General features: G+C 38.6%; 2 non-coding genes across 2 annotated transcripts; both read right to left on the bottom strand.

Moving 5' to 3' along the window:
• Positions 1 to 453: 453 nt before the first annotated feature.
• Positions 454 to 608, bottom strand: LOC149093074 (5.8S ribosomal RNA). Its single transcript, XR_016200335.1, has one exon. It is a non-coding gene; the product is annotated as a 5.8S ribosomal RNA (ribosomal RNA).
• A 487-nt stretch (positions 609 to 1,095) lies between these two features.
• LOC149093073 (small subunit ribosomal RNA) lies at positions 1,096 to 3,265 on the bottom strand. Its single transcript, XR_016200395.1, has one exon. It is a non-coding gene; the product is annotated as a small subunit ribosomal RNA (ribosomal RNA).
• Between the last annotated feature and the right edge of the window lie 6,735 nt (positions 3,266 to 10,000).

Below are 10,000 nucleotides of genomic sequence, written 5' to 3'. Positions count from 1 at the left end.
TGTTTATTTGTGTTGTTTGCAAGCAAGCAACGTAAATCTACTTTAATGTTTGCACAAATTTTGCCTTTGCATTACTTCTTAGGTCTGCTTTAACAGAATGAAATAGCTACTATTTGTACGATTTATACAAGTGCAAGAAGATTCATCAGTTAACAGGTTAGTTGATCACCATAGTTATCTGCAATACGACTTTAGCGTCGTCAGATAGGCGACTAACCTTAGAATCTCATGCTAGTATCTATTCATATATACTGCTTGCAGAGATGAAATATGCATTGTACACAAAATTTATCATGTGAAACAAGTAGATTTGAGATTCTCCTTACTAAATTGCAACGAATTGCAATTAAGAAAAGGAATAAAACATCAAGATTCATGCATATAAATATACAATCCTCTCAAAACAATGCATATATGGTAGTATGCAAGTGTTTTGTTGATTATTTTACATCTCAACTCTCAGACAGATGTGACCTCGGAAAAGACCCGAAAGCCGCAATGTGCGTTGGAAGCTCAAGTGCTCGGCGTGTCCTGCAATTCGCACCGATTATCGTAGCTAGCTACGTTCTTCATCGATTGGTAATTCGAGTGATCCACCGCTTGAAGATGTATCTTTGCCACCGTGGGACTTTTAATAAGTATCCTAAATCTGCATTGAGAGGGTTTGAAAACAATTGTATGCAGTTTATAAAAACCATAGTTGTCTTTACTTAGTTAGGCGAAGAAGTGTAAAACTTCCTTCTTTAAACCTTGCCGTCAGCATAAGCTGAAGACTTGATCAGGTACCAAGTATGTAGCAAGACAGGCTTTTCATTATAAACTACAATTGTTTTGCAAAAGAAATTATGGCTATCGTTAGATAACCCTCACTCTTTGTTGCATTGGATAATGAAAGATGGATGTATGAATGAACGAATGTAATGCAAATTAGAATCATGTTGCAATGGCTAAATGTTTGCAATAAACATTCACAATTGCGACTCTAATGCAAATACAATTCAATTGCATTCACCATATTAGCATCTACAATATCACTATGCAGAGTGTTTGATTGTTTGAAGGTTGTATTTCTCTTATAATAAGAGGGTAATACGTTAATGATCCTTCCGCAGGTTCACCTACGGAAACCTTGTTACGACTTTTACTTCCTCTAAATGATCAAGTTTGAACATCTTTCCAGCACAATCCGACCACTAGTTTCCCAATGGTCTGGATTGACCAGTCCGAAGTCCTCACTAAATCATTCAATCGGTAGTAGCGACGGGCGGTGTGTACAAAGGGCAGGGACGTAATCAACGCAAGCTAATGACTCACGCTTACTGGGAATTCCTCGTTCATGGGCAATAATTACAATGCCCAATCCCCATCACGAAATGGGTTCAAGCGGTTACCCACTCCTTTCGGAGCAGGAAACAGTATGCACGATGACCACTTCAGTGTAGCACGCGTGCGGCCCCGGACATCTAAGGGCATCACAGACCTGTTATTGCTCTGTTTCGTGCGGCTGCGAGCGCCGCTTGTCCCTCTAAGAAGTCCTTACAGTGCTACAGCATCCTTACCCTAGCCAATTCTGTAGGCTAATAGCAGCAGAGCCCTCAACAGCCGAAACCATCAAGAGATACTACCACCCACAGGTTGACTAAGGGGGAGTACTGCAGTGTAAACTGCAAGTCTATTTAGTAGGCTAGAGTCTCGTTCGTTATCGGAATTAACCAGACAAATCACTCCACCAACTAAGAACGGCCATGCACCACCACCCACTGAATCAAGAAAGAGCTCTCAATCTGTCAATCCTCTCAGTGTCCGGGCCGGGTGAGTTTTCCCGTGTTGAGTCAAATTAAGCCGCAAGCTCCACTCCTGGTGGTGCCCTTCCGTCAATTCCTTTAAGTTTCAGCTTTGCAACCATACTTCCCCCGGAACCCAAAAACTTTGGTTTCCCGGAAGCTTCCATTCGAGTCATGAAATTAGTTACTCAGAATGATCGCTGGTTGGCATCGTTTATGGTTAGAACTAGGGCGGTATCTGATCGCCTTCGAACCTCTAACTTTCGTTCTTGATTAATGAAAACATTCTTGGCAAATGCTTTCGCTGTAGTTTGTCTTGCGACGGTCCAAGAATTTCACCTCTAGCGCCGCAATACAAATGCCCCCGTCTGTCCCTCTTAATCATTACCTTGGATTCTTAAGACCAACAAAATAGAACCAAGGTCCTATTCCATTATTCCATGCAAGATCATTCAAGTTAAGGTAGTGGTACGCATCATATAGATGGTTGACCATACCGTTTTTAGGCACCTCTTTCGAGGTTTTGGACGCCTGCTTTGAGCACTCTGATTTTTTCAAGGTAAAAGTCTCGATCGCTTGAATCAACACTCGGTAAAGAGCATTGATAGCAAATATCGAGCAATTTTCTGTCTAAACACTATGAATGTAACCACCAGGAAAGAGGAATGAAGGTTCAAGCAAGCATCCGTAGACACAAGCAAGAAACCTAACATCACCATCTAACCCTTTAATCAGTGGACCCCATAGGTTCGACTGAAATCCAACTACGAGCTTTTTAACCGCAGCAACTTTAATATACGCTATTGGAGCTGGAATTACCGCGGCTGCTGGCACCAGACTTGCCCTCCAATAGATCCTCGTTAAAGGATTTAAATTGTACTCATTCCAATTACGGGGCCTCAATAGAGTCCCGTATTGTTATTTTTCGTCACTACATCCCCGTACTGGGATTGTGTAATTTGCGCGCCTGCTGCCTTCCTTAGATGTGGTAGCCGTTTCTCAGGCTCCCTCTCCGGAATCGAACCCTAATTCCCCGTTACCCGTTACAACCATGGTAGGCGCATAACCTACCATCGACAGTTGATAAGGCAGTTGCTTGAGGGATACATCGTCGGCTCAGAGGCCATACGATTTGCTCAGTTATTCAGAGTCATCACAAGAAATGCAACCGAAGTTGCTAAGATCCCCACTGCTAGTCCTTAGACAGCGACCGAAATCACTGAACAGGGTTCTAGGTGAATAAGAATCATTGGTCTTGTACTAATAAATGCGATCCTTCCGTCAGCAAGCTGAGGTTGGAACACTTGTTCATGTATTAGCTCTAGAATTACCACAGTTATCCATGTAAAAAAGAATATCCGAGGAACCGTAACTGATTTAATGAGCCATTCGCGGTTTCACTTTATAAACAGTATGTACTTAGACATGCATGGCTTAATCTTTGAGACAAGCATATGACTACTGGCAGGATCAACCAGGTAACTTGATGTTTTAGCAAAGTAAAATGCTAAACAAGTTGTTTTTGCAGCTATAAATACGATATCCTCAGCTAACAACCAGCAAGTGGATGTTAACTTTAACGAGGTATCGAGATTTATGTCGTGCATTAAGATGATTCTGCAGAAAACTCTTTAGAATCCATCTTCTTCCACTAAAATGTGCAAGCACATCTAGCAGGAGTAACCATTGCTGGGTACGTTTGCAAGTCAACTAAACAGCATAGTATTATAACCGCTTGATACCAATTTCTTGGATCAATCTGCGGTCTGCTTTGCACAAGCAGAGCTCAATACTAATACTGCTCACTCTGTTGAGTGACTAGTTTGAACATATATGCAAGATATGAAGTCTGATAGCATTAAAGCCCAACTCTCATAGATATTGTCAGTCGTACCAAGGAAGACCTTAGGTCTTGCAGGTACTCTACCTTTGTATAATAGTGTGTGGTGATAAGATGATTGACGATCCAAACCCATTCAGGCCCGTCTCTTCAACCACCAAACATCAACAGAATAACAGGAATAGATGCGTGAACAGCTACAGTCTGGACCATACCACTGCTTGATGCATTGACTTATCCATAACCGTAGACAATCACTTACCTCCCCATCAACTACTGATGGTTGCTTCTCTCAATTCAGCAACTACACTCACCACATATATGTTGGTTATATACACTTTTCGTAACCCAATTTTTCGAATTCCCGACTCAACAAACCCTCTAAAACTTACTTTGACCCAATACGAACCTGATTTCACTGATCTTTAATTACTCACTCCCTTCCAGTTACGTAACTACGTTCTGAAATAACATCCTAACTAATCAATTTAGACACTATGAGGCTATGCTATCAAATGATACTCATTTGATAAGCATTGCATTGGTGTATGTACCGACCCAATAGGTGACCATTGGTATCTCCATAGAAGTGACCACTCAACTTTGATCGCTTATAACTCAGCTCAGAAACATCTAAGAGCCTATGTTATTTGGACATTATTAATGTACATTTAATACCCTATCGAATGGTATATTGCACGACCAGATCCGACAGACTTAGAAAATTCACTCATCCATAGGTCACTTCCGAATACTTCGAACCCTAATAACTCCTTAACCTTAAGAGCTAGTATACCACCTGCCATACTTTTATTTTCTTATCTTTTTATGCCCTTTCGAATGGTGTATCGATATCCAGAATCAGAAGAACTTTTTGCCCATGCTGGTTCCCATAGAGAGATGATTTTCTCTAAGCTCCTCCCCCCGAAAAATAGGTTTTTCGGGAATAACTTCTGAACCTCAACTTTGATTCCTGATTGCAGTACATCATTAAACAGCTTGTTTAAGGGCCTTTCTGGCCATATATCAATTGTCGAAATCGGTGGCCTACTCATAGGCCAGTTGCCGAAAAACCGATTTCGACGAAACCTCAATACAGCTCAGTTAGTATCATTTTGGGGTACCTACTGTAGGCCAAACCATAACAGATATAGCTTAATGCGATACATGGTTCGATAGCCCATATCCTGAAGTAGGTTAGTCTTCAATAAAACAACATCAAAACCCTAACCCTGACCTACAGTAACCGACCAACCAAAATTGACCTTAACATGGGATTTCCCATAGGGAAACCCAAACTTTTATAACTTTGCTTCTAAGCATCAGACAACATTCAAACCACTTTTAAAACACTTCTCACATCACTCTTAACCTGCCTAAACACAAAAAGAACAATAAAAATAACTTTAATAATTTTCGACTTTTTACATGAAACCCTATGGACAAAATATGCTGAACTCTTCAAATGATCCCAAACTAATTTCTTTGTATTAATTATAATTGTATTGTGTTCACTCAATGTAAAACACACTTTAAACATGCTCTGTAACGCGTATGAACTTTGTTCATCACGCGCATCCGATAACCCTACGAGGACTCATGGGTCAACACAAAATGGCTCCCTCAACGGACTTTATATTGTAATGTTTTCCTTTTCTTTCTTCAGTTGAAATAAACCATTTAAAACTTACTTTTAACCAGTCTTTTGATTTATTCTTGTTTTACCAACACTTTCTGCTTTCCTTGCTGGGTGCAAGAAGATTCGTAGTAATTTTGATATTTTGTGTTTCCACTTAATTTAGAAAGGTGTTTGAAGAACTCACATTGAGTTACAAGTTTGTTTGAATCTCTAGTTCAACTCAGTTTAACAACCAACTTAAAATTTCAATAAAACCAACAGGTTATGGGACCAGCTCGCTTCATTTAAATTACGCTGTGTTTGCTCTCAACTAACTCTTTATCAACTTTAAAATTGTGTTAAGTGACCTAGTGAAATATCTTGTGAAAGGTTTACTTAGTTTAACCTAACGTGTTAAAATTTAAAGCGTTCCTAATAAAATAAGTGATACCATTAGGATTACTATTGTACATCTATTTTTCATCTTTAAAACATCAACAAGTATCTCCACAAAACTCATCTAAACACACCAACAACTTTAACAGTGCGAATTTGGAAATCTGCTCAAAATGGCTGGCAAAGACATATGCGTTGTAAAATTAACCGCCAACAACTACCTGCTCTGGAAGCAGTCACTCGAGGCCTTCTGCGAAGCAAAGAGCGTCTGGGATATTGTCACCGGAGAATCTGTACGACCGACACAGCCCGCTGAAGGAGAGAATGAAGAAGACTTGGCGACCGACATAGCAAATTGGAAACGTAATGACGCACGAGCCAGGAGCATCATAATGTCATCTATGTCTGAAGGTAACGAACACCTTGTTTTAAACAAAACTTCCGCTTTTGAAATGTATTCTAATATTGTTAACGCTAAAGAAAAACGCACCACGTCAAATGTTTGGCAAAATAGGCGTAAGCTAATAGATCTTAAGTTTACCTCAAGTCACAATATATCAAGCTATTTCAGTGAGCTTGAGACGTGTGTTAGGCAGTTAAATGATTTAGGAATTGTGACGGATGAAGGGCAACTCATTATCAAAATTCTAGATGATCTGCCTGGACAATATGAGACTTTTAGACAAACCATTGACATGCAAATTATTGCAGGAACCAATATTAATCTAAAAGATCTTAAAACAAGTTTACTATTAGCAGAGTCTCGTTTGAATGCAAATAAGAGAGAAAACAAAGGTGAAGCTCTTGTATCTCAAAATAATAATAAACCAAAACATAGACATTTTGAAAAACGCTGTTGGGAGTGCAATGGTAAGGGTCACTCTCGCTCATCATGTAGGAAGTTTCTAGCAAATCAAAATAATTTCAGAAGTGCTAACAATAATAATAACAACCAGTTCAGTCAAAACTATCAAAACAACAATAACTTCAATCAGAACAATAATCACAATAGCTACAACAACAGGAACTTCAATAACAACCGAAATTTCAATAATAATAGAAACTTCAGCAACAGAAATACTAATAATTACAACCAGCCCAGAAATAACAATTTTAACAATCGCAGCAACAACAACTTCAATAGACAATCTAACTTTAATAGAAACAGCCAGAATCCGAATTTCGCTAACAATGCTCAATTCCAGAACAATAACAATTACCAAAACAGTCAAAGTGAACCTCACTCATCTAATGCTAATAACAATTTCTCATTAACTGTCCGTTCAGACTCTAATAATCAATCACATTGGATATTAGATACTGGCGCATCATTCCATTTGACCGGTAATATTAAGAATTTTCAAAATCTTGAGGAATTGAATGCACCAATACCACTTGTTATTGGTGATGGTAAACAGATTGAGGGTATAGCCAAGGGCGATTGTTTAGTTGAATGCTTCAACGGATTAGAATGGGTTAAGGGGAAACTCACTGATGTGTTGTTTGTTCCAGACTTAGGAGACTTTAATCTTTTCTCATGGGGACAGTCGAAGAAGAAGGGATTTGGGTTGAGATCAGTTGGTAACTCAACGGAAATTTTTAATCCTCTAACAAACAAAACAATTGTTCAAGCTGAAGAAACTGGTAATACTTTTAAACTAGCTATGCGTGTATTAGAAAAAGAATGTCATGTAGCGTTGACTGCTAAAGCATACAATCTAATGGATTGGCATCGTAGATTAGCACATGTGAATGTTTTCAAAATAATGGAAATGAGTAAACAAGGGTTACTTCCACCAATTCAAAACGATACAAATTTAAGTGATTTCATTTGTGAAGGATGTATCAAAGGAAAAATGCATAAGCAACCATTTAAAGATAAACCTAAGCGTGTCTTTAATGTTGGCGAAGCTATGCATTGCGACTTACAAGGACCTATGGAGTGCAATTCATTGGGTCATTCTAATTTTGTGCTAGTTATTAAAGATGAAGCAAGTAGCTACAGGACCTTATTCTTTTTAAAACACAAATCAGACACATTAAACTCACTTACTATATACATTGGTTTTGTTGAAAACAAAACAGGGAATAAGGTTAAAGTCATGCGTAGCGATAATGGAGGTGAGTTTATTGATTACCGTGTTAAAGTGCTATTGAAAAATAAGAACATTGACCATGAACTTTCTGCTCCCTACACACCTGAGCAAAACGGTCTAATTGAAAGAGAAAATCGTACAATAGTTGAATTAGCAAGGTCAATGTTGCAAGATATGAATCTGCCCAAGTTTCTTTGGGCAGAGGCAATGCATACAGCAATGTATGTATTGAATATCATTCCAAACAAGCATAATAACAAGACTCCATGGGAACTTTGGTTCAGAAAGAAGCCTACTTATACACACTTAAGAGTGTTTGGAAGTCTTGTGTATGCCAAAGTTCCTGATGCAAACAGAAAGAAATGGGACGCGAAAGCCCGGAAATACATTTTCGTAGGTTACACAGCAACAACAGAGAATTACAAGATTTTTGATCCAAGGTCCAATTCAATATTCGTTACAAGAGAAATAAAGTTTATTGATAGTAATAACAATGTTCAAGAAGCTATTAAACAAGTACAAAACGAGCGTACGAAAGATTTGTTTAGTATGTGTGAAGATGAAGAAGTCAATGATAGTATTGAAATACCTAATGGAACTGAACAAACTGATGAACCAGATCAACCAGAAGAAGTTGTAAGTGATGAAATACAAGAAAAACAAGTAGACATAATTAACCTAGCGTTGCAAGCAATTGAAAAATCAAATGAACCAACAAGCTATGAAGAAGCTATGGCTTCTCCAGAGCGTTCATTATGGTTAGAAGCAATGAAAGAAGAATTGAATTCATTTAAAAAGAATGACGTTTACACTCTAACAACATTACCTCAAGGTGCAAGACCGATTGATTGCAGATGGGTATTCAGAATTAAACGAAAAGCTGATGGTTCAATTGATAGATACAAAGCTAGACTGGTAGCGAAGGGGTTTGCACAGAAATCAGGAATAGACTACTTTGAAACATTCAGTCCAGTAGCTAGATACGATTCGATTAGAGCTATTCTTGCAATTACTGCTCATTACAAAATGTTCCTCAGACAATTTGATGTTAAGACTGCCTTTTTATACGGAGATCTAGAAGAAGAGATCTACATCAATCAACCTCCTGGGTTTACAGATAATTCAAATAAAGTCCTTAAATTAAAGAAAGGTTTGTACGGACTTAAGCAGGCACCTAGGCAGTGGAATGAGAAAGTACGCAGCTTCTTTAATAAGCATTCGTTTACACAAACAAAGACTGATAATTGTGTTTACATCAAAAACAATGATAATCTAACGATCTGTGTTATATACGTTGATGATGGATTAATATCCAGTACTTCCGAACAAGAACTACTGGATATTTCAAGATCGCTTCAACAAACATTCGAAATGAAGTTTGGTGAACCCTCAGTCTTTGTGGGAATGGAGATCACACAAAGCGATGATCGCTCTGTGATCTCAATCAAACAAACACATTACATTAAACAACTTCTTAAACGCTTTGGTATGGTAGATTGCAAGTCAGTAGTAACACCAGGAGACTCTAACATTAAGTTGTATGCATCAGAAGAGGAACCCGACACAAAGATACCCTATCAGGAAGCAGTAGGAGCGTTGCTCTACTTGTCAATTATCAGTCGCCCTGACATTACCTTTCAAGTAAATCGAGCATCACAATTCAATGCAAAGTACAACCAAACTCATTGGGTTGCTCTAAAACGAATATTTCGTTATTTAGCTGGGACCACTCATACTGGCATTGTTTATTGTTCAAATCAGGAAGACTTTGAGTTAATTGGTTATGCTGATGCTGACTATGCATCAGACACTGTAACTCGAAAGTCTACATCAGGCTTTGTTGTTACTTTGGGCAAAGCACCGATTTCTTGGGCATCTCGCCTACAGAAAAGTGTTGCTCAAAGTACCACAGAAGCAGAATATGTTGCAATTGCCGACTGTACCAAGGATGTACTGTGGTACATTCAACTCTTTCAAGAACTAACAATACCAATTCAACCTCCAATTAAAATCATGAGCGATAATCAGGGTGCCATACTATTGACTAAAAACAGCGTATTTCACAAACGGACAAAACACATTGATGTGAGATTCCATGCCATAAGAGATTACCAAGATCAAGGTTTGATCAAGGTGTACTACACACCTACTGATCAGCAACCTGCAGATATGCTAACAAAGTCTCTCTGTTCACCGTCCTTGATCAAATGCAAGGAATACCTAAACATATTCTAACACTGCACAACACACAAACACATTCCGTACT

This window comes from Tetranychus urticae, unplaced genomic scaffold (genome assembly GCF_039701765.1).
Source record: "Tetranychus urticae isolate SD_2017Ah unplaced genomic scaffold, NJAU_TeUrti_SD_1.0 Scaffold_4, whole genome shotgun sequence".
Taxonomy (NCBI): domain Eukaryota; kingdom Metazoa; phylum Arthropoda; class Arachnida; order Trombidiformes; family Tetranychidae; genus Tetranychus; species Tetranychus urticae.
The sequence above is the reverse complement of the archived record's forward strand: the minus strand, read 5'-3'. Positions and strand labels throughout refer to the sequence as shown.